Raw genomic sequence first — 26,961 nt, forward strand, 5'->3', positions numbered from 1 at the left:
AGATCTTCTTTAGTTTTACTAATAGTTTAAAAGAAAGAAATATTTATAATCGGTACAAACAATTTAAAATGAACTTTTTAAAAATATTAAAAGAATCGATTTGGGAATCGGAAATTAGGCACAAATTTTTCCGATTCCAATACCGATTCCGATACCCCCAAAATTACCGATTTATCCGATTCCCGATTCCGATTAATCGACACAACACTAATATAAAACGATTAGGAATTTAAAATTGACGGTCAGTTTCACAAATAAATATAACGTAACATGAGCTGTAGTGTGTTACCAATTTTAAATTATGTGCGCTTATTAGGGATAGGGTGTCTACTTTTTAAGCGATTACACATGGTTTTACAACGTTGCAAACCGAACTTAATTTAGTGGGAAACACTTTAGTTAATATCCATAAAGAATTAGGATGGCCAGAAATGATGACCATTTTACGTTAAATTTATATTCGAAACAGATCTTACACTCTAAATTCTAAATGATCGCTTTTCTTTCCGCCAATTAAAAAAATGTTCTAACACGTAATCTATAAAAGTAATATTTCATTTTGGAATAGGGATTTAGCTGCGAGAGAAAGCACAGAAAGCTCACGCAATCTCACGTTAAAAATGGTTTTCATAATAGTATTATTATTATTTAGAAATTCGTTCGTAACAATGAGATGTGGCTTTGCTAAGTGGCGTTGTTAAATATATTGTTCTTACATCGTTTTCTTATTTTGCCTACCAATCTTCGAATATTTTCCACTATTCATGTAAGTAGCATGTTATACAGTAAATACGAACTGGTACAATATAGCTTTGTTTTAAAATCAAAATAAATGTTTTGTTGTGTTACAATTTTTAATCAATTACAAGGCAAACATTTGAGATAAAATATACGCGGACATTAACCAGGGGTTTATGTAATAATTTGAAAATTTACGAAAAAAAAAAAAAAAAAAACCTCTAATTAAATATGTATAAATTTTACAAGAATCGGAATCGGAATTGGGAATCGGATCGGAATCGGAAATTTTGAACGGAATCGGAATCGGAATCGGGAAAAATTTTGGCATCGTCCCATCACTAATATATACACACACGTTTTAATATTTTGTAATCGTCTCTAGTGTTCATATGTGTGAATATTTTTATAAGTGTGTACAACAACTATCAGGACTCTATGGACAAACGTATCGTTAGTTGGCCTTTGACAACTAAATATTTTCGTTTATTAGCCAAATAGAAAAGTTACCAGCTAAACTCACATGATTTTTAGAATATGACATGTTCGTTCTGTGACGAGTATGTACATCTTAAAGATTTTTTCTGTGTTTTTTTTAATAAGTGTAATTCTAAATATGCATCATCAATTGTGATGGATGGCTCTCGTCTGGGTGAGGCCCCGTGTTTTGACAAGCTTCTGGGTTTGACATTTACTCCTGATCTGAAATGGAACACGTACATCAAGTCTGTTGCCAAGGTCGCTGGAAAGATGGTGGGATCCTTCTACCGCTCCAGAAGATATCTCACTACTGATGCAATTCTTTATCTATATAAAAGTCAAGTACGTCCAAGGATGGAATACTGTTGCCATATCTGGGCAAGAGCTGCTAAAAACAGCCTATCCTGCCTTGACAGAGTACAAAATAGACTTCGTGGTTTAGTGGGGGATGCCCTTTTCTCTACCCTGCAACCTCTCTCCCACAGAAGAGACGTTGCGAGCCTATCCTTGTTTTATCGTTATTTCCATGGCAGGTGCTCATCTGAACTCCAATCTCTGGTCCCCCTTCGCCAATCTTTCACGAAAAACACCCGTCTAGCTGAATCCACTGTGAAAAATTTCCCCCACTCTATATCTGTGCCTAAATCAAAACGCGGATTCCATGAACAAAGCTTCTTTCTTAGAACTGCACGCCTGTGGAACTCTGTTCCGTCTGCCTGCTTTCCTCCGGACTACAACTTGGATGTCTTCAAGTCCAATGTTAACAACTTCCTAATGAACCACCCCCTTAATTAAACACTTCATCAAATCTCCACACTAACGTAATGTACTTGCAATAACCCTTATCCCTGAGTGGCTTCCGGGCCTTGATAAGTGGTGATCACTGTGTAAAAAATTTTATGTTGATGCTTGAAGATATAAACATTCTAATTTCTTCAGATATTTTTTTAAACAGCCTTTGTTAAAAAAATAAAAGTATATTGTTCTATTAAACTTTAATTTAAATAATTTAATTTTCTTTTTATAAAAAAAAGTTGAAAAGATATTTTTTACTCAGTAGCTTTGGGAGATTGTCAGTGAAAGAAATACAATTGCCAAAAGATAAGCGTTTCATTATTTTTAATCTTCACTCTGAAAAATCACTCGCAAATGCAGAACCCTTACTATGGACAATGACAACTTAAATAGACATTCTTTGACTAAAGAGACAAATAACATTGCTAGTGGGGACACTAGCAGAAGACACCTTTTCGAAGTTTTGTTCATGCTTCCTGCAATTAAGATGGTTTTCTTTTTAAAGAGAAAACACCAAGACTTGAATTTGGATATAATTATTTATTTCCATGCTGGATCCCTTCATTGGAGTTGGACACACTTTAGACAAGTCTACATTTTGTCATTTCACTCCTTTGACTTCTATGAGCCTCAAGTTCAAACCCTGGAGCACAAGACCCGCATTCATTCGCTAAGGCATTGAATACCGCACAGATCTCTCCTTACTGCCCACGTGTATATCTATCTAATCCTTTCTTTGGTTCCCTGACATCACAAATAAATCATCTTTATTGTTTATCGAAATTCCTGTGTATGTTATGAAAACTAAAATTCCTTTTCACTAAGTTACATGCTTGGTACATATTTTATCATAAATATTTTATCTTTAATACCTAATCCGCTTAGATAACATTCTTTCTGTTATTCAAATATCCTCTTTTGTTATTAATAACAAAAAAGAATATTTAAATATATTCCTACTAACTAAACACTGATCAGGCTACCCGGCATTTTCTGTAGAACCAATAACGTAAAATTTATTTTTTATAAAGAAACGCAATGCAAAGACCTAAAAAGTTACACTGCCAACTCCTATTAATTGCATGAGTTAATATAAAGTTTTGCCACCTATGATACTCCTCTTGTTAGATAACTTCTTGTATATGTACTCTTGTTATATAAAACTTCTTGCTGTCAAGATTGTTGGCATTCTTGAACATACGTTCATCAAAATGTATGTTCAGCACTTTGGGAACATGTTATTTTATTTACCTCTTCAGCAGTAGGTTAGGCACAAGGTCAGGTGGGCTAGATGAAAGATGTTTCTGTGGAATTAATTGGATTCGAACTTGGCGTATCCAGGTTTTCAGCTGTTAACCACTTGGCCACCGTCATCTCTCTTTCCTCTTTTTTTGGGGGTGGGGTCAGGTAGAGCTGACCATATCTGGAAAGAAAAAGGAAACCATCTACCACTATGGGCCGAAGTAAAAATTATAGACAGAAGAACGGTGGAGAGTAAGACAACTGAAAGAAACAGCACATATGCTGGGAAATAACCAAAAGCTAAGTAGACCTAGTATAGAATTCAATACAATATGGGAACCAGTAATTATAAACAATAGATAATATATACAAGTAAAAAAACATGTATATATACACAAGTAATAAGTAATAAGTATAGAGATAGATATACATTAATATATAGTAATAAATGGTGATATTTACAACTAGAAATAAAAAGTAGGTTTAAGGCTCCTAAAATTCATACTAGAATTGTCTGTCGTGGTGCAGTGGTTAGAGTACTGGGAAAAATCAATTGTAAAAGTGATATTCTCCTGAAGGTTGAAGGTTCAATCCTCAGTGTGGGCGACCAAAATATACATTTGCAAATTACTTAAGACCTCTATCCAATTATGGCTTACGGAACAAGAGCAGGCTACCCCCGTGAAGTAAATAAAATTCCTGAGTTTGACGGAGGTTATATCGACCGAAACGTTGTGAAAATCATACTCAAGATGAGAACAATAATACATCAGCTGCTTTGTAACAAAACAATTGCACACCATTAACCACATTAGCCACAGTCACCCCTCTGCATGTTTGTATTCTATTGTCTATTTCAGAAAAATAAAATAAAAAAAACTAGTGACAATATACAATTTGTATTTTTTTATCAGAATAGGCAACAAAATTTACTCGTTGATTGAATATTTTTATTCATCATTTTTACAAAAATATAATTTTAATATATTATCCTGATTTTAATGTAACTCCTTCATTAGTTTCTAATAATATGAACAATGATAAACTTTTTATGTCAAAATTTAACAAAAAAACTCCCCTTATTTGCTTTATATTCATAGAAGCAGAAACAGTGGAGCGTTTCAATTGCTTTGAATATATTAAATCTGCAATTTAAATACTTTTGTTTGTTGCTTCATTCTTTTAATAATATACACGTTTGAAATTGTGCATTAATGGACATTTTCATTTGTGAGAACAGCATTTTTTTTCTTTGTGACTTTGCCAATTTTTACTATTGATTTTATAGATATGTATGCTGTTGTATGTTTTGTTTGATTTAATATTTGAAAGGTGTTAACTTTTGCATAAATTGGATTTCTGTAATATTCTTCCCTTAGCTGATCATTGTAAAGAAAATGTCTGTTTAATTCATTGTAGTTTTAAATATTAGAGGTTATTGGCAAAGTTAACAACTGTTATCTTTAGTTTATATCAAACTATATCCATTAATATGACTTATGAGAGGAAATTTTTAAAAGTATACAGATTTAATAAAACAGAAGGTTGAAAACGCTACATTTTTGTGTTGCAGTTTTATTTTGTTCAAATCTTGCGCATACCTATGCTCTCGTGAGATCTTTTATGACATTCTCTTGTTCCTTTTCCCTTTAGCATTTTCCTGTTGCATGTTCAAAGAGAAATAAAGGCTACAAAAAATCCTGATTATACCTTTTTTATGAGAGAAGAAAAGAAAACAAAAACTTAAGTAATTGAAAATCGGAAGATTACATCTGGCACTAATGTAATTTGGAAATTGTCTTAAAGAAAAATCTAGAAGAATAAAGGAAATGAAAAAACAAAAAAAATTTGAAGGCCACAGATACTTAGAGTAAGAGTTCAATTTCCTCTGCATTTATTGCCCACCTGCTGATTTAACACGATCCATTCTATATTTGATTGGTTGGATGCTTTTATGGCATATCAGCTGTCATTAGATCATTTTCTGTTGAAAGCTCAAAGTGTACATATATTTTGCAAACGATAGATTTAACTGATTTAACAGGTCCTATAACTAAGATGACCTTATGCTTCCCATAGCTTCCTCACTGGGGCTTCACCACTGAATGCAGTTTTGTGTAATGTTCAAGACTATTGGAGGTCTTGGATATGACCTTAAACTATATCCAGTGGTGAGGCCCCAGCTTATGGGCTTTGGGGAGTGTGGAACCATCCTTTAATTACCCTTGCTCCCAGGTCCACTCTGACCCGGAGTGGTAGTACCTGTTAGGGTCCCAACTATGGGTTAAATAGAAACCGACGTGAAAACAACGAATATATTCTATTAAAAATTTTTTCTTCAAAATCTTTGGATTCGGCATTAAATAACCCGAAAAGGGTTGATATGCCGTAAAACAAAAACAACCAACCAACCAACCATCAAGACTGTTGGAGGAGCTTGTGTTGTTGATAAGCAAAAGATAAAAGAAATAATTGTGCAAGATGAATTTTGGGGTGGACAGTGAACAACACCCTACTTAAGGTAATCAGGTACTTTAGTATCCTGTTCTGGTCAATCAATATTTTAATACTAGCAGAAATATCTTTCTCTGCAGTGTTGAGGTTAAAAATTCCGTTACTAACATTTCTATACATGAGTGAATATTCATGCTTTTTATTTGGTTGGAATCATTACAAACTGACAAATCTCTCTTAAAAAATGATGTGAAATTAATGATTTGATTATAAGAATTAGATTAATACATGGAGTAAAATTGTTTATGGTTCAATTGCAAATATTCTCATGAGAAGAGTAAAGTTTGGTTTGTTTTTCTTGAAATGGAGCGCTTCTGTACTCCTTTATTTCATTCCTTTTTCCTCTTACCTGTATCAACCGAGGAGGTATACAAATGGATGCTGACAAGCTATGAAATCGGCTAATCCAGTAAAATCTTTGACAATTTCATAGCACCAGCGACAAAGATATGAAAAAGAAATATCTCCATTTTGGAGGGGTGGGGTGAAACAAAAAAAAAAGGCAACTTGTGTTCAATCTAATATTCACAAGGACTTTTTTGCTATAGTTTTTTAAATTTAAAACAAAAATTCAGCATTAAACCTCATTGAATGCAAATGATACTCAGTGTGAACAAAGACTAAAAAACAAAGCAATAAACAAGAAACTTATTTTGAATGCTGACGGTCAAAGCATATGCTTTCTCCTTTAATAATTGAGATCAGATCTTTTATGTTACTTTGAAATTTGTATTTTTTAATTTGTCAAAACCTTAAAAAGTATATATTAACATTTTGTAATCTTATTTTTTTTTTTTATGATTAATTTTATGATCTTCTCTTCACTTTTGTTTCATATATTGTTAATTATTCATACACCAAAGACAATTTTATCTGTTATTTTATATTTAATATTGATTTGTTAATAAGTTTTCTAATTTATTTATAATACTTAATCTGTGTTTAAATAGTGAAGCAAGTATTTGTATTTTGTTTTTACTTATAAACTTTTGTACATTTTAAGAAATAAATTTAATTTTTGAAGTTTATCATCTGATATTTTCTGTCTAAGCACAAGTTGTATTTTCTACTAATATTGCAAACTAATTTTAAAGATTTCCCAATTAATATTAAAACAGGTTTGCATTATTATTAACACTAATAATACGACCATTACTATTATTATATTTATGATTGCATGCTATCCATGCAACAATAAATTTTAATACTTATTGATAGTTTTTTTTCTTCCTTTCTATTTATACTAGCGGGGGTACCCCGTGCCCGGGTGTTTATAGGTGTGTGTGTGTGGTGTTAAATAAAAAAGAACCCGGGGGGGGGGGGGTAGGATCGAACCCGAAGCCCTGAGGCGAAGTTTGAAAATAAAATCGGCCAGCCAGAATGAGTTAGTGAAAGATGTTTGAATTTATTTAAGTAAGAATGAAATTGACAGGTGTGCGCCCAGAAGTCGTCGAGCGTTATGACGACGATGACGACGTAGGTTTGTTTGTTATAAGCGAAGTAAAAAAAGAAAACAACGTTAAAACTTAAGCGGGGAAAAAAAATACAAAAAAAAACTAATGTAAGGCAAATGAACGATGAAAACGGAAAAACGAACACGTGAAAAATGGCTTAAATAAGCCTGTTTAAATATTAAAATTTAAAAAATCGGTGGGTACCCGAGTGTTTTTGGGTGTGTGGTCAGGGGTGGATAAGTGAAGTAAAAAAAACAAAAAAAAACAGAAAAACGAACGTTACATGAAAAATGGCTTTAATAACACTGGTTCAATATTTAAACTTAAAAAATCCCCCCCAAAAAAAGTCCTCTCACCCCACGATTCAAACCCAAAACGTTTAGAAAGATGGAGCTTCAATATGATACTGAGTTTGTGAATTTTTGTTGTCTGTCGAAAGTTTGTAGCAGACACACAAACATACATACATACATACATACATTTTCGCTTTTATATATATAGAAGACAGGTCAAAATGATTTATTTTCTATTATTGTAAAATGTTAACTTATTATATTCATTATTTTTTAAAAAAGCTGTTTAAAAAAGTTTTAAAATATTTATATTGCTGGAATTAGTGGCTAGTCTATAGATCATTGTATTTAACAACTTCACGTATATAGTTAGTGTTAACTAATATATAATGAGATTGTTTGCATTTTCTATAAAGTTTGTATGCCTAAATTTTTGAATTAATATTTATGCTGAAAAAAAAATGTAAATTTTACATTCATTTTTATTTCTCTATGAAAACTCAAGTTTCTGAATATTTATGTTTCTTTTATCTTCTGCCTGATGTGCTATGAAATATGAGATCATCATTTCTGTAAATACCAATATTTCACTTGGAGATTAGATAAAAAGTAATTCATTTATATATTCCTGTTAAATTGCAAACCTATGCAGTATTTTGCCACCCCATTGAGACATCAAAGTCTACAATTTGGCCTTTTATTAAGCCATATGTTATTGCTATGCGATAGTATGGATTTTATGCAATATTTCATTTCTTAAACACACTTGGTTTTTAATGTGGGAAAATCCAGCTTCTTCAAAAGGGGACACTCTGGATTGGAACAAAAAAAAAAAAAAAAACAATGCCTTAAATTGCTTAGCAAATTCCAATTCTCTACCTAACATTTATTCTTTGAAAGGTTAAATTGTGTAAATGTGTAATTTCTTTTGATGGTAAACCATTTTATTGTAGCATTATATAACCACTCATCTATCCTAAATTATCTGATTCAAATTATTTGCCCTTACAAGAGTCAATTGCTAAACTGACATATATCTGCATGAAAATGATGAGAAATTAATGAGCAATCAGAGAAGGAAAAATTGTTGACTAGTTCAATTGTAAATATTGATAAAACTTTTTTTTTTTTTAGAAAAGAACACTGTGTTATAAACTGTCTAGATTAAGATGAGTTCTTTTTCTACTGATTATCTAAACGGCCTCAATATTAAGATATTAGTAATGCTTGTAATGAGATAAGCTGTTTAAATGGTTCAGTTTTTGTGAACATTTTTACTCCTGAATGACTAATACTTGCAGAAAATAGATATGATTGTCTTAATTTTAACACTTTTAGAACTGCAAGCTTTGTTGAGTTAACATTCTTTTATTCAAGAATATTTTTTGTATAAGTTATTTGGCGTCTATTTGGACTAATTTATCATTCTTTGCAAAACTTTAAACTTACAAATCTCAGTGTCTTGTACTCTAACTACTGCATCACAAGTCCCTGTGCAATGGTTAGAGTACTTGTAAAAATTCAATTGTAAAAGTGATCTTCTTCTGGAGGTTGAATCAATGTTCAATCCTCAGTGTGGGCAACCGAAAACACAATTGCAAATTACTTAGCACCTTTATTCAGTCATCGCTGACAGAATGAGAGTAAGCTACCACCTGTCAATTAAATAAAGTGTTCCCTTCAAAATTCTGTGCAGATTCCCGAGTTTGGCAAGATACACCTGAAGAAGGTCAGAGGTTACCTTGACTGAAACGAAAAAATGACACTCCAGTAGAGTAGTCTGAAAAATCCAAATAATACATTTTTTTTTTTTTTTTTCAAATAATAGATTAAAAAAAATTAATATGGAGAATCTATGCAATTTTGATAATACGATCCAAACTAAAACTGCCAAAGGAGGTCACCTTGGAAATATGGTACCAGAAGAGTAATAACTTGCACATTAGCTCAATTTTTATGAATACAACTTATTTAGCCAAGATGACACTGTCTTGAGCAACTCTACTTTTAGTAAGTTATAAAAGAATTGGTTTTGTTCTGTTAAAAGGTCTTTCTTTGCAATGCTGTTTAAATTAAATTTTACAGTGACTTATTTCTGATACTATGTATTGCTTCGCATTTTGATAGACCTCCCCCTTTTCTTTTTCTTAACGTTGGCAAGAATACTATGACTTTGTCAAGTAAGATTATCTTTATATTTTATTAATACTGTAGGAAGAAGGGAGGCTAAGAAACTGACTCCTTCAACAATTTCTTCCTCTGAATCCACATCAGAGCCTATCAAATGACAATAAACAAAAATAGACTACTCCAATTCTAACTCCCCCATTTGATGAATTTTCCAAAGAAAACTGTTGGTTTGAAGAATACATTGGATCATTTGTCTCTTGGTGGTGAATTTTGACACTTATTCAGCAGTAATAGAAATGAGGTTGTCTTAATTATCAAAGTCTTTCAAAAGATTCAAGTTAAGCTTTATCATCATTGAGATATTGTCGGTAATGGATGACCTTGGTGTTTTGTAATTTTCATTCATTCTTATCTTTAGTTTGCTACCAATGTTTTTCATTTTTGGGTCTTTAAAAATATTAAATGCTTGAATTACTATAGAATAATCAAAATAGGTTACTCTGTTATAAATTAGAATTAATTAGAATAAAAAAATTGTTTTCAAATATAATCCAATTTTCAAATTAAGGAGCATTTTAAACATGTATTTTGTGTAATAAAATATATAAGGACAATCCCTAAGGAAATAAGGTTTGTTTAATTCACATTTAGTATAAAATATATACTACTAATAAATCTCTAAAGATCTTGTTATCTGGCTTGTTTATTTGTCCCCATGCATACTGAATGGCATCATTATTTTATGTCATCCATTAAAACAGATGGGGGACAATTATACACGGTGTATAATGTAACAGAATTCTGTTATCTATCCTCAGTCTTTATATCAACACAAAGACCACTGTTCTTGAGTGTCATTGTCGCAACGTTTCAGTCGATGTAACCTCCGACCTTCTTCAGGTGTACCTTGTTGAACTTGGAAATGTTTCTGTCGAACTCCACAGACAAATTTATCTTTAGTTGACCTTTGACAACTAAATATTTTTGCTTACTAGCCAAATAGAAAAGTTACTAGCCAAATCCACATGATTTTTGGAATATGACATCTTTGTTCTGTGACGAGTACGTACATCATAAAAATCTTCATTATTTTTATTTAAATAAGTGTATATTGTTCTATTAAACCTGTTATTGTTTAAATAATTTTACTTTTCTCGTTTTATTAAAAAAAAAAAAACAAGAGTTGAAAACATTTTTCATTCAGCTTTAGAAAATTGTCGGTGAAAGGAACACAATCGTCAAAAGATAAACGTTTCATTATTTCTAGTTGCCACTTTAAAAAAAAAATCACTCGCAATGTAGAGCCCTGCATATACACAGTTCTCAGTCATGATTTTTTCCGTAGGGAGTCTGACTCTCACAAGCTGTTTTTGGAGAGCTGAATTGCTCCTGGGTACTGTCCTGATGTCATATGGATTATGTATTCTTTGAAATTTTTCAGACAAGCCCATCATGTATGGTATACATTCTGAATATTTCTGAATCATGTTCTTTTGTGTCTGGTCCAGATGTCTTGGAACTAATGTTATGCTCTTTGGATAGTTTCGGTGGAGGATTTCTCTTAAACTGTCCATCTCCTCTTGATATACATTGCTGTTACTACATATTGCTTTGCTTGGTGTTGTAGGCAATCGACAGTTTCTTTCTTTACATTATATGGATGTTGGGAGTTTAGATACTGTCCAGTTAAAGTTTGCTTTTGGTATACAAATGACATAAACCCCTGACCAGTGTGAGCAATCAGCACATCTAGGAACGGTAATTTGTTCTTTTTTCCATTGTGAACTGTATAGTTTGGATGGATAGAGTTCACGTGGTAATTTTTGAGTTCAACAAGATACACCTGGAGAAGCTAGGTTACATTGTGAAAATGACACTCACGGTGAGAACAGTCGTCCAATGAATCCAAATAACATGAATAACCAATCCTCATCTCAGAACTTCAGATTCTGCAAAAATGTTGGACTTTATATTGCCACTATGATAGTGATACCGACTCTTGCGAAATGATCTTTTAGAGTTTTCCACACTCAATTAAAAGGCTTTGGCAAAATGGACGAATCAAGAACGACTATGAGGTTCTTGGGTTTTGCAATCTTAATTAATATGATGGTTAAAATTTGGCCAACACTTGATTTGTTTTGTCTGAAACCATTTTGATGTTTACAGAGGATTTTGTCTGCTTCAAGATGTATACGATTCAATAAAGGCAACTTGCAGATTTTAGATGCTATTGTGATGAGTGCTATCATATGATTGTTTGGTCAAAGTCTCCCTTCTTTGGAAAAAGGAGTATTGCAACCTTCTGACCAGCACTTAATAATCTGATTGATAAACTTGATTGCAAAATGTGAAAAAGTCATTATGAAACTAATGTCAGCCAGACTTTGGTAAGAATGTTATTAAATCTACAAGCCTTTCTGTATTTTCTAGCAGCCAGTTTGTCTATGCTCTGAAAACTCCTCGTCTCATGATTATTGTTTATGTAGTTTTTCTCCAGTTGCGGGAGTCTTGCCAAATAAGTATTCAATTATTTTTTTTTTTTTCATTCCTAATCCTCTCGGTTTGATCAATAACCTCTAATGTGGGCTTTCACTTTTTCGACCACTGATTTCATTGAATATTTTCAGTGCACCCACTGCTTGCTTATTTACAGATGCATTTGCAATATCAATTTTGGTTTGAATGAATATCCTTTGTTCCAGGTCATATGTTTCTCTTAGGAGCAACCTAAGCATTTCGATGGAGATATGTTTTCTCTCTTCTCTTATTGTGTTTGTGTTTATATTCTTTTTTTATTTTTTCAACTTTGTTTCTTGATTAATTCTTCAGCTTTCCAAAGAGTTTAGTGCGAGGCTTTTTGTTTTACTTGGATTATTTTACCTGCTGCCTGTGCACAAGTTTGTTCAGAGTTTATAAGCTGAATTTTTAGATGTTTTTACTATTCACACCCTGAAAAGAATGTAAACTGTAAGAGAAATCTTGAACTTGTTATGGACATCACTGTTGCACAGCAAAGACTTGTTTTCTCTGAGACAAACTGAATGGTAACAGTGATAATGCGATGGTCTGAACTCCCTGTACTGAAGGAGTTGGTATTGCTATTAAATAACCCAAGAGTGCTAATTAGTCATAAAACATTTTAGATATAATATTCTATAAAACCAGTTATCTCTTTCCCACAGTGGGATAATCTGACACAAGGGTCGGGAAAGTGGGATTTGAAAGATCAGCACCATAGAGGAAGAGCACACTGACCTGCAAAAGATGCCTAGGCAGCCATCCTCGGCATTCCCTGATAGGGTCTCCTCAGGCGATTATAAATAAACTAACCCATTCTTAAAGGGAAAAGGCAAAGCCTGGGAGAGTGAGCCTCTTAGAACTGTACAAAACCAGAGACTTACTTTAGTCAACAGGGGAAAAAAGCCATCTGAACAATGGTCTAGGCGCTGTAGGCTTTGATTCAATGAGAGACATCATGCACAGGTTTTCCAACTTGTGAAGCACGATTTAAATTGTTGAAATAGAGGTTTATATTGTGCTGTCATAATAGATCTTCCCCTTCTTTTAGTTATTTACATCATCCCATTAATGTTATCACTTCAGCTGATGTACATTTAGTGACAAACAACAGCAGAAGCTTGTTCTAAAGGAGTTGGTATTTTTATTAAAAAAATCCAAGAGTGTTGATTTGACATAAAATAGACCATGCAATGAAAATGTTTTCAAAAGGTGCGCAACTTGTGATGCAGGATTCAAATGAGTTCAATCACACATTACTCAAATTCAAGACGACATTTGTCACAAATTAGTATTTATATTTTGTCTTTTACACACCAATCTGAATACATGAAGAAATTTTAATAGAACCAGAAATTCAATGTTATTGATTAATTTTAATGAGTTTTCATGTATTCATTTGCACTAAAGTTGATCATGAATGGATTTAAAAGAAGAAAATGTATATTAAAACTATCAATATTGTTTTGATGAAATAAATCCATTTGGCAACCCTCCATCTGTCTCTGAGGGTTAAACTAGTGATCAGCTTTCTACTATGAATAACCGGAATAATCATGGCAATGTACAAAACCTGTCCATTTGTCATCATTTGAATTCATGCCAAGGTCAAACCTCTAAAGCTTATTCAATGAATAATTGCAGTAGTTTAAAACACACAATCATATGGATTTAATACTTATATATCAAAGTTTATTTTTCTTTGAAAAGTTGGATTCCTTTTATTAACTAGCAGGACCTGTTTCTCGGCATTGCCTGAGGATATATAAAAGAATGTTAAGAAAAATCTTTTTAGATATCCTTTTTAATTGTCAAGTACCTGTGTACCTGTGTTGTCTGTTGAAATATGGCATAAAGCCAGAACAGATTCGGTAAGAGAATCTGCCTCTCTCCCCCAAAGTAAACTAGGGTTATCTGGTGCATCATCAGATGTGAATCATGTAAAATAGTGAGAATTGATGTTTGGGTACATCCTGAAATCAAAAACACATAAAGGAAACTGTCTACCTTTTAACATAAAACTATACTGCTCATAGACACAGATCAAAAGTGTTGACATTATTTACTCTAATAACATTTAATATGTCGTTTAGATCTCTCTCGAAATAATGTATTAGCAAAATACATTTAGGTTTCTGTAGTCTCTTTCACTAAAATGAAGAACAATTGTTTTGTATAATCGTGTGTGTGTACTACATATGAGTACAGAATGTGAAATTGGCTATGTTCTATTTTCATCAAGTCTGTTGCATTAACACTAATGTACTATATATTTTTATTTTTTTGGAATCCATTGAGATGAGGCTTCATAATTTGTGTATTCATTCTTTTTGTGGACTATTATCCTCATCTTTAGAGTTGTTTTCACCACGTTTCAACCAACTCATTCTCTGGCGTTTTTCAGGTGATTAACCATGATAGGATAAGAATGTTGAGTTTTGTAATTGTATCCCCAGTAATTGCCTTCCATAGTTGTTGTCTCACCATATTTCAGTGAACTAATCCTCTGGTTTGCTTGGGTAGGATTGAAACCGCTATCTTCAGACAATGCTCACCTGGAACTTGAGATTCAATGCTTCTATCCACTGTGCCATGGGTCTCGAAGAAGGCCAGAAGATGAGTTGACTGAAACATGGTGAAACAACTATATATATGAGGATAACAGTTTGCAAAAGAATATGCACTAATACTGTTGGGAAACGTGTCAATCCTCATTTTTGGGTAAGATAGTAACTTGTGTTCTATGAATCATATACAACGAGTGAATCATTTAAAATAGGAATCATTTCATGTCAAATCCACTAGAGGTCAGATCATACATATTCTTTTGGCATTAAATCCTTAACAAAATACTAACCTCTTTTTTTTTTAAAAAGAGAACAAGTGTCTCTAAGATTTGTACTTTCATTTTGAAGTGGCTATTCTGTTACATGTTTCGAAACTATATCGTTCGTGTGGTCAAACTACGTTAGTTGAGTAAAGATTATTTTTTTTTCAAAAATTTAAAGCTTCCTTGAGCTATTTTCATTCATTTTATTTAGATGTGTCTATTTACAAGATGTCTGTAGGCGTGACAGTAGCATTTCTTTTTGTTATCTTTCTGCTTTCTACATGTCTCCTTCTCCTCTTCTAAAATGGTAATAAAATTGGAAATATTTAAATTCTACACTGTTTTATTCTATTAAATTTTCTACTACGCTAGCACCAGACAGCTTTACTAATCATGAATATTATACAAGAAAGTGATAAAATTTTGTTCTGACAGAAAATCATATTCATTTCTTGACAGCAACATATATTCTTATCACAAATTAATCTCAAGTTTGAAAATCTAAGATAAAAAAAAATTGTATTAATTTTCACAGAATAAAATAAGTTTTTTCAAAGTACGGTTTCTTGCACCTGTCAAATGGAAATCAATATAATGCCTTAAAATCATGAAAATAAAAATGTGTTTCCATTGTATGGATGTTTCTTTTGACACATTTGACATTGTTTTCCTGTAAATAATGTTCCAAAATCAAAACCCACATGTAAATCTTCATAAAGCAAAACTACTCATCTTTCTTTGTAAATATTGGATTTCCAATGATTTTTGAACCAATACTTATTTTTCATTGCATTAACTTTGCTATCACTCTGAAAGACTGCAATTGAATTATTTGAATGTAGATCCAGTTTGTCAGATCTGTTTAAGAAGTTGACTTGTAATTAATATATTCCTTATATTAAATCTTATTTTTGTTTTATATAAATCATCTCCTTTTTAATTAGTAGCAAAGAAATCTGGCACTGTCCGGGAGTAATAATTCAATCTTGAAAGTTGAAAATTATTTCTGTATTATATTTTTAGCTTTTTTTTTTTCCCATCTCTTTGTTCCAGTGTCCCTAATTATGAAATTATTTTAAATTGTCCTCAATTGAAATATGTTGATTAAAAAATTTACTATTACTCCAATGTTATAATCTGGATTTAGTTATTTATAATTTCTATTGTGACGTGGCTCATACCATATGACTTCCAATTACCTAGAAATATAAAAGAAAATGTACGGAGCATGTAAAAGAATGTGCATTCTTTTAACCTGGACTTGTACCAACACTTACTATTGTAAATATTTCTTGTTTGATTACTTAAAGTAGTTATCTATATTTTCTGTCTTCTCGTTCTTTTTTGCACGATATAATTTCAGATCTGAATTTTTTAGATGAAGGTTGATTGTTTATATTACTTGTATTGATCAAACTATTGTTCTTATCTTGAGGAGTTATTCGTGCAACGTTTCAGTCAGTGTAGTTTTCGTCCTTCATCAGCCAGTAACTTTTCTCCTTTTTCAAGATAACCACTAACATACCTGACGAAGGTCAAAGGCTACACCAACTGAAACATTGCACAAATAATACTCAAGATGGGAACAATAGTCTGATCAAAACAAGTAATATCATAATTTCAATTCTACTGTTCTCTAATTCTATAATGATATACTTTCAGTACACTAAAAAAGAAGAATGAAGTATTTTCTGTGATTCGAATTGTATATTTAGATTTGATCAATAAGTGTGGATCAGTATGTTTATAACCTGAAATATTGAATTTTGATTTGAAACTTTCAATTTCTATAGTCTGAGATATTGAATTAATTCTAACTTCTTTTAGAATATTGACAAAAGAATATTTAGAAAGAATGTTCTTACATGTGCCACCGCGTCTTCTTGAGTGTCCATCTTTCAGTTGCTCAGTCGTGTTTCGTTTTTATTGCTAAGCATGCAGATAGATGCATCTTGTTTTAGTTACATTCAAGCATCTTCATCGGAGCCTTGGTTTGTCACACTTTAGTTTAAAATGGCACATTCAGTGTACACCTTAACAAATCTCGTTGGCAATATCTTTTTCTCTTCTTTATTCCCTCTTTCTCACAGAAGAGATATTGTTTATGCTCTGTCGTTTTTTTCATGGCAGGTGCTCAGCTGAGCTTCAATCAATAGTCTTCTCTCCTGTAAATCATAACAAACACTTGTTTAGCTACAACTACTGTCAATAATTCCCCCTTCTCTCTGTCTTTTCGTAAAACTAAATGAAAATTCCATGCGCATAGTTTCTATCCTAGAATTGTCTGTGTGTGGAACATGATACTGCTGGGCTGCTTCCCAACTGACTACCACAAGGTCACTTTAAAGTCCAATGTAAAATAAGTTCTTGATCATGCCTCTTAAAACTTTAGCCATTCTACTGATCATGGTATTATCTCACCTGATTTCACCTATCCTCGAGTGGTCTTTAGGCCTTAATAAGCAGTGACTCCCTTATAAAAGAAAAAAGTTCATGTTCTATTGTTGAGTTTGTGCATATTCTAACAAGATTTTCAACTGATGGAATCATTTCATCTTTAGATTCTTCTGCTATATTGGACCTACTTAAAATGTTATTTTCAAGAGTGAAGAATGGATTTAACAATACGTTCGTTTTTTTAAAATAGAATTCTGATAAAATCTAATGTTACTTGATGATTCCAAAATATTTCCTGCATCAATTGATGCTGACTTCCTTCACTCCTTTATTATACTCTTTCTTCTTATAATATTTTCTTTGTAAATTTCTCTTCATCCACAGAATGAAAACCGGAATTTTTATGCATTTATCTTTTTCTTCTCTTTATTTATAGTTGCATACATCAAAAAAGAAAAAAAAGCAATCTTTGTAGTCTATTTGCAGCAAGCTTTTCAGAATTTAATTTTATCCAAAGTACATTTAAATCCATAAAATGCATGAGAATGCATTTTTTTTCATAAAAAATAATTACTAAAATATATATTCAATTATTTCAAGCCTATTTGACATTTAGATTGAAGTAGACAACATCAATAGAGGAATATTCTCTTAGAATCCAGAAAATATAAATTTAGCTTTACAAATGAAATGTATATTCTTTATTCAAAACCAGAATTATGATAAGCCAATTAAAGTTGCCATCAGCAGTTTTAAATTGGCTACCTGCATTTCAAATTGCAAGAAAATGGGGAAGAAAAAAACATTTTATGTTTACTGAATGCACAATATTCATTTTAAAAAAATTGATCTTTGTAAAAAGGTTTTATTATATTTCCTATACTTACATTTTTTTTTAGCCAAATTAATTCTCTACTCAAAATATGTTGTGTAATTTTGAAAATTGTCATTTTCATGATAATATTTAAACTGTCTATAGTTGATTTACCTATTTATGTTGTTTCTAAGTGCTAGGATCTATAGGCATTAGATCTTAAGTATATTAATAGATTGAATGCTTTAAAGCAAATCTACTTAGAAGCTTAACTGATGACTGCTGTGGAATGTGTATGATTTACAGATGGCAGTTGATGAGAAGTGTTTCAATATCGTTTATGAATGCATTAGTAATTTTCCCAGTAATTTTATCTGGATAAAAGTGTAATGTATAGTTTTGAAAAAGTGGGAGCCGAAAACAAAAAGGTTGGGGATGGTTTTTTTGTTTCCTTTCAACATTATTTATATCAAGATTATTCAGACAGCAACAATTGCTTTTTCTTTTCAATTTCCTTGAAAATTTGCTTGTGTGCTTTTCTTTTGTATTTTTATGGTCTTGAATTGCTATTTCATTTGACAAAATTCTTTATGGCTTCTGTATATTCCATGCTTACGTCAATTCCACTTACTGTCAGTACATTTTTACAGCAGCTTTAAATAACTTGGAAAATTCATTTTTTTCTGTTTTAGAAATAAACAGGAGTGGGTAAAAGTCTTTGTAAAATTTACTATTTCATTTTAATTCTTTCTATTGTTTTCTGAAAAGAAAAGAGGGAACTTTTTTTTTCTCTCCTTTTGACGGATACAAGAACTGACTGGAAAATGATGGGCTAGCATGTAGAAAGTTCCCCAAATTCCTTGTTACTGAAGAATTATCACTTATCTGCATTGCAAATATGGAGCAAATGCACATTTTTGTAAAATGACAACAAATAAGTGTTGCTCTTATTTATTTTTCTTGGCAAAAACAAGTTTAAGTGAATCACTTGTCATCATTTCAAACCGAATTCAATTTACTTTCTTTTTCAATAAATAAGAGTAAAAAAACATGCATCTTTCGAATTTGTATTTGCCAATTTCTTTCAATGAAAACATTTGTATGAAAACCTTTTGGCAGGAGGTGCTATTGGCATAATGATTGTCAGAATCGTATATGGAACTGGCAAATGGAGTTCAAATCCTGTCGGATATTTTCTGTTTCCTTATACACTAAGTGTGGAAAACCAGAATTAGGGAGTTTGAACCTGTCCGACTGATAGGATTAAAAAAAAAGTTCTGACTCCGAAAGTCTCCCAATATTCAATAATAATGGTAATCGAAGCATTCTAGTGAGTTTGATTACAAAATCCTGCAAACCTGTGAAAATGTATGAATTTTTACTTTCACCTTTATTTACAACTAGTGGGGTTACCCGGCGTTGCTCGGGTGTAGAGAGGTAATGTAGTAAGGAATCCAGGGAAGGGGGGGGGTAGGAAAAAAAGTGGTAGTCTCAGGGTTCCTTGGCATTGCCTGAGTTGAATAAACTCTGATGGGGGGGGGGGGTAAAAAAATAAATTGGTAGTAGGGGAGGGGCAAAACAACAGTAGGCAGTTTGGCTGGAGAAAGAAAGAAAAAATGTGGGAGTAAGCAGGCAGGCTTGAAACCGTAACACAAAGGAGGAAAAGAAAATGATGTCACCATCACTAAACCAAAATGGAGAGCATTAAAATTAAGCCTAGTCAATAGGAAGAAAACAATGACATGCGAAAATATCGAAGAAAAAGCGACCCCCTATTTGTAAAAAATGGTCGAATTTAGGGTGAAGGAATTAATGTTTTTGGCCAATTTTTTGATATTTGTTGTCCGAAGGACGGAGCTTTAAAACGATACTGATTTCGTCAGGATCCGTCACCTCTTATATATTAGATGAGTAAAATAGCAGTTTGTCTTCAATCAGTTGTGTACAATAAGTCTTGTATTATTTTTGCATTAAATAAAGCATGACTGGTGTTCAGTAAAGGCATAAAGCCAAACCAACATTTATTGTTTTGAGATTAAATAACCCCATGTGTTAAATGATGTAAAATGTTTCAGCCAAACTAAAAGTAACTTATTAAACTCTTACAAGTGCTATTCAGCACAAGAAACTTTAAAATTATCAGTTAATATTTTGGTGAATGTATTAACCCCCCCCCCTCCCAACAACAAAAAAAAAAAAAACAAGCAAAAAAAATGAGTAAGTAAACTGTGGGAGTATGGTATTATGAGCACAAAACAGATACTACACTATCTTTCCCTTATCCAAAGAGGGAGAAGTAATTTCTGGAAAAAAGTTTAACAAAATACTTTTTTCCCTTTTGACTTAAGCAATGAAAATTAATACATGAGTGAAATAGTAAACTGAATTGCATAGTAAAAAAACGTACAGTAGTACACTTAATAGAACTGATGGTATTGTTTCAGTTTAAGACAGGTACAAAATCTCCATAAGAAATAAATTGTCATCTCAAGTTGATTATGATAATTTAAAAAAAACAAACAAATAGTAATCTCTCAGGAAGTTAAATCAATAGGTTTGGTTTATTGATTGAACTTTGGTAGTTTTTACATGTGGATATCACATCTCTATAACTGGCTATGTCCGTTGGTAACGCTTGATTTTAACCATGAAATCTATTAAATCTGTTAAATGCTGGCAAACAGATGCTACACGCTTGATTGCTTTTACAAGTAAAATTGTCTCCATGAAAAGAGTATATGACAAGATTCAAATTCTATCTCCTCTTAATCCAATGTTTTTTCCATTTCCTACTTGGACACATATTTCACCTTGTTTTCTTCTTTTGCCATTTGTAGACAAATATTGTTATGCTGCCAAAAGGCATCTTATTTTTTTCTAATACTTATCTAATTAGGGAAGAATTTACTCCTGTTTTGAAGGCAATATTTCAAATGGGTTTTCCTATGTGTCAGATTAACTGTTTATTCAGGAGGAAGATATATTAATCCACTGCTTCATCATCGCCTTTCAGATCTGATAAGTATATTTTTGATTGATGTTTCAGCTTCTTATCCCTTATACTATTTGGAACTCCTTTTTTTACAAATTGAGATAATGCGGAACCCAGAACCTCTCATCATCTGGGTCAGTTTTATGCTTACCAATAGAATCGGTACTTTTGCAGTTCATTTTTATTTGTTCAAAGCAAAAATCCATTCATCACTTTCATCATTCTAATCATTGTTCAATTTATTTTGATTTCCTTTAAAATCTCCCATAGTCGCATTTTTATATTTTACATCAAAATGTTCCAATCATTGATGATTTTAGCTTTACTCTTTCTTTTTGTTTTATTTTTTGATTTTTTATTAATATTTTTTTCTCTTTATAATCTCCACTTGTAAGTTTTCATGCAAAATCTGACCCTTCATTTTCAGAATCTCTATTTTATAAAAGCAACTTTGTGTGTGTTCGTTCTGTATAGACTCTGCAATGGCTGGGCCGAGTTTTATCAAATTTCACACAAATGTATTTTATGTGTCTGGTAGTGTTCTTAGACAGGTTTTGTATTGGCACGCCTTCGATAAGTATAGATAATTGAAAAAATCCAAAACCAGGAATGGCGATTTTTGAACAAAGTTAACACCTAACACAGCCTAACATCCCAAATACATTCGAGAAATTTTATTACCACACAAGCAGAAAGGCCCAGCATATAAAATAAACAGTAGGTCCTTTGAGATGACAGGGATGCGTTCAAAATGAATGTTTCTGTTTAAAGCACTATTGAACCATGGTACTTGATGTTTGCATTTTAAATTATAATTCAAGCCATCATATAAAAATAATTTTTAAAAATCAACAGTAGGTTCTCTCTACAGTGCAATGTAGATTACAATGTATTGTGGACAAAGTCGCTGTGGGGAGGTATGTAAAATTTCCTCTCGAGTCCTCAACTAAAGCAGGCAATAAATCGAGTTGATTGAAAAAAAGGTCATTTCACCAATTTTGATAATAAAAATATACGAGTGTGAAACATTTGTTGATCATCATTCAATCTTTGGCAACGTTGGGTCTCTCTGCTAGTATAGATATAATTTAGGTTTGTCTACATATTTATATGTAAAGGATTCGCTCTTAAGCTAATTCATTAATCGTTACAAATTTTGAAATAGAGCTGCTAGGCGTAAAGCGTCCAGACTATATTTAGATATCAACACGCAAAATGCAAAGGGGAGTGGAAGTCCTGTAAAAATTCAGACATCAGCGATTTTTGCAAAACTTTAACAATATTAGACATAAGTTAATGTTCTCCAAATTTCAGTTTCTTTGGAGTATTGAAAAGTTTTTTGGGGAGCATTCTATTGGCACAATCTCCCATTTGAAAATAAACGCATTTCACAGTTGCATTGAATTTGATCCATAATCATTAGGCATCAATGTGTCATCCTGGGCACATTAATCTGACATGTCTTGTGTGGTTGACAGATCACTTTAATGAGCTGCTCAATCACTTAACTCCATGCTGAACTGGCTGAGGAGGAGTATGACTGCAACACAGTTGCACCAACAGTAAAGGAAGTACAGCAGGTTCTACATCTGTTGTGTAGTAACAAGGCTCCCGGAGAGGTTGAGATTTCTGCTGAAGTATCCAAGGCTATGTCAGTGGGGTTTGCTGAATGGGTACGTCACGTGTTTAGTGTAGCATGCATGACTGGAGTGACCCAATCATCCTAAACTTCCATAGAAAGAAGGACTGGAAATCGTGTTCAAATTACAGGCGTATTAGCCTCATCAGTGTTGTGGCTAAAACATTTGCAATTTTATTTCTGAAAAAGTTCCAGAAAGCTTGCAATCTCCATACATGCCTGACCCAGGATGTCTTCTGTCAGGAATGGTACTGTGTTGACGAAATTTTCGCATTTATCTGTATTGAGCTTGTCAAATAGACTTTGTCGATTTTGACACTGTCTTGGACCTCTAGCGCAGCATACAGTCAGATAGTGTTCCTACAAAGCTCCTTTCTCTGCTGCTACAGGTTGACACTAACTTGAGTATGAGCATATAGTGATAAGTTCTAGACTTTTGAGGTGAAAACTGTTGTTCACAGGAATGTGCACTTTCTTCAGTTATACTATTGACTACATCCTCGATAACGCTCTCTACGACTATCAGGGGTTGGCAGTTGGATGAGAGGTGAATGTGTCGAAGCTGGCTTATGCTGATCACCTTGTATTGATGAGGATAAGATGCAGATTTTTCTGAACAAGTTGCAGTATGCTGTATTTTGTGTAGATATGTGTATCGATATACTGAAGACTGTAGGTTGTCCTTAGTCTCTCCAGAAGACTGGAAACCACCGTCTCTGAATGACATTGGAGAACATGGAATCATTTGTACTTCACCATTATTCCATCCAAGCAGGGTATGGCAGAAGTCGATTATCGAGTGGAAGGCGGGGGGAGTTGTAATTTCTAGGGGTTATGATAATCTGTATTCAAAGCCCTTCTCATAAAATTGGGTGATTAGATAGGATATTATTGTACACTAGTGCTCTCTAAATATTATTTTCTCGATTATTTTATTAATAATGTGAAACCAATATAGCTGTTTTAATTGCTAGAGCTCCGTTTTAATACATTGAACTTCAAATTCTTTTAATTTTTATTATCATTATTATTAGGAGCTATCTTTAGGATACTTTCTTACTTGCTTTGTACAAATAGAAAATAATTAAAATTTTTTGCATATGGAAGATACATGCTATGTACAATCTTATTTTATCCCCCTTTTTTTATTAATTTCAAAATTAGATTTTTCTGTTATTTTGTTTCCCTTATATCTTGGTTTGCATTCTATAATTTTGGGCGCCTATCCATTTGTGAATTTTAATCAACTCCTATTGACTGCCAATCATCTCGGCTTTACCCTTTCACCAATAATAGATACAATATTGATTTATGTCCAACTTCTCTCTCTTGGCTAAAAGTATGTTTCTGCTGTCTTCCAAGTTGATCTGAGACCTTCTATTGCTAAGACTAAATGGAGCCAATTTCTGATAATTTATTTTATTGTTTGATATTTCTGTTTTACTCTTGTAAAAAAAAAAAAAAAAAAAAAAAAAAAAAATGCTAGATCTGTGCTCTATCTTGAAAATATTTTGAATTCACCTTTCTTCAAAACACTATTTTCAAATAGACTTACACTTGAATGCACCGTGCTGTCAAAAGTTCAGGATGCAAATTGATTTTGTTAGAATGCTCAACTCATTAAATTATCCTTTACCTTCTGAGAATAGAATGGAAACCAATTTAAGGCAACATGTCTGAGAGGCCAAAACATTCTAATCCGTTATTCTAATTGGTTGATTTTGAAAGTGTGAATGGAAAGGTAAATATTTTCTAACTTTTGTTCACTCTCTGTCAAAATATATGAGATAAGAAATAATTATGCTTTGGCAGTGTTTATACCTGCTATTCAACTAGATATATTAGTAAAATATTTATATAAAATTATAGAATTACGTTAGTAATTTAAATTTTTAGACATAAATTCTCATTTCTGATCTAAAGAAAATTTATTTTAAAGTGAGGAATTTCCTTTTGAATTAATTTCATGCAGTGAAGTGGCTTTTTTGGTTCCCGTGATCATTTGAAAATAATTTATAATTTAAAAAATTTTGTTTGCTTTCACTTCATATGTAGTTCTTTGTAAATTTTACTAACAAACACAAATAATGTATTCAAAATATATATTTTTAAGTAAGCATTTTTTTTGTATACGATTTGCTGCTATGTTTACATATTCCGCCCCCCCCCCCACCAAATCGTTACTTATCAAGGCTAAAAACAACTGAAGGATAAAGGTTAATTAGATGAATAAATTGACGGTTGCATGATGTATATTATGAGAGGATTTTAAATTCCTATAGGTACATATAAAATGTAAAAGTTCTTTATTCTTTAGTTAAAAAATGTTTATAATACTCCCGTTACATTAAAATAATTTCCATTTTTTTTTGTTTACACATCAAACATTTTAATGTAGAATGTATTTTTTATTACCCATATAAATGTTGAAGCGTTAAAATAACTTTTTTTTTTTATATGTATATGATTTTATCATAGTTGTTGTGACAGTCTCATAAAAGCTAGAGCCTTTCTTTGATTGGCTCAATGGTGATACATCATGTCAATTCAGTCCTTTTTATTTTGATGCTTTCTTGGCTTGATTGCATATTTTTCATCTCTCTTTATCTTTTGTTATAAGCTTTTGTGGCATCATTTCGATAGAGCATTGGTCATTTTCCAAAAGCTCCCCACTCATGTTGCAGCTGTCTCTGACCATGTCTTTTGTTGTAAATGTTCAACAATTCAAAAATATTGTTAGCTCTGACTACTCGGTGTTGCTCAGGAATCTTTTACGATTTGTTTTTGTAGTTTTTGTTTAAATTGTGACATTTCACGAATACAAAGAAACTTGCAATCATTTTTTTTTTTTTTTTTTGGAAAGCATACGAGTAATGCCAAAGCTCATTTTAACTAAAAATATTTTGTAAAAAAAAAAAAAAAGGTAAAGCTAAAAATTGAAATTGTTAAAGAAAATAAAAGCAATACTTTTTTTTTTTTTACACGGTGGTCACCACTTATCAAGGCTCGGAAGCCACTCAGGGATGACCTGACAAACCTGAATGTAAAAAGACTCCTGGGCAATGCTCGGTAGTAGCATGTTCTTGTTCTCATTTAATTGAAATATCAAAAAGAAGAAAAGAGTAAAAGAATCGGTGAGATTGATCTAAAATATTCTTTCTCTCTAAAAGAAAGCTATAACAGAGTATAATAAAATGTGCAAACATTAAACTTAAAACCAGAATGTAATGTGTAAAAAGTTTTAAAGCACAAGTTTTGTGTCTTTTTCACAAACGAAATAAAATGCCGTTTTTTATGCAATGAGAATGAAAGAAAAACTAGCAACCTGTGTAATTAAAACAGCCTTATTTTCGATTTCATTCTTATCTCTTAGTGTAGTTTTTCTCAGTGTAGTTTTAAGTGTTTACATCTAACTTTTTCACTATTAAAAATAAATTGTCTAGCGACCATTTTACTTTTTAAAGTCTATAAAATTGAACTTTTTATGCTTGATTATTGCCAGTTGCTGCCATTTTCTTTTCAATAAAAAATGGTCTAATATTACTTTTGTCAGTGAAAACTTCCCCATTGGCCATTGCTAGTAATGGAAGTAAGTTTTATAAGAGTGAGGATAATAAAATAAATGTAAGCTTATAACTTAAGTTAAATTTTGCAGTGAACAAAAGAAATAAAATGAAAATGTCTTTGTCTCTGAAAGTTGAAGAAGGTGATCTTTGAATCTTTGTACATTTATTTTATTTACAACATTAATACTGTTGAAAATTATATACTCACTTCCTTCAGCTGCGTTCAATTTATCATATTCAACAAATTGTTTTCAATAGTATTGTGTTTCACCATATACTGCCATAAAACTGTTGTTTTGGGGAGAATGCATTACTATTAATTTGCCACCTTATTAACAATAAACTTAATAAAATAAAATTAAAAAATTTTTTTTGAGAGAATTCAGTTTCCTATTACATGTATCATACAAGGGTCGTTCCAAAAGTAAAGCCTCCTATTTTTTACTTAAAGTTGGAGAGCTACGAAGACAGGAGTAATACTATTAAAACGAGCGACCATTTGTGCTCGATAATGTATTTTTTACATAGGTACCACCATTCGTAATGCACATTTTTTT

General features: G+C 32.0%; 1 protein-coding gene across 38 annotated transcripts in view; it reads left to right on the plus strand.

Annotated features, from left to right (window-relative positions):
- The window catches only part of LOC145286304 (CUGBP Elav-like family member 1), a 425,113-nt gene that overhangs the window by 19,286 nt on the left and 378,866 nt on the right, over positions 1–26,961 (plus strand). The window lies entirely within an intron of this gene.

This window comes from Euprymna scolopes, chromosome 10 (genome assembly GCF_053919585.1).
Source record: "Euprymna scolopes isolate OS-2025 chromosome 10, ASM5391958v1, whole genome shotgun sequence".
NCBI lineage: Eukaryota > Metazoa > Mollusca > Cephalopoda > Sepiida > Sepiolidae > Euprymna > Euprymna scolopes.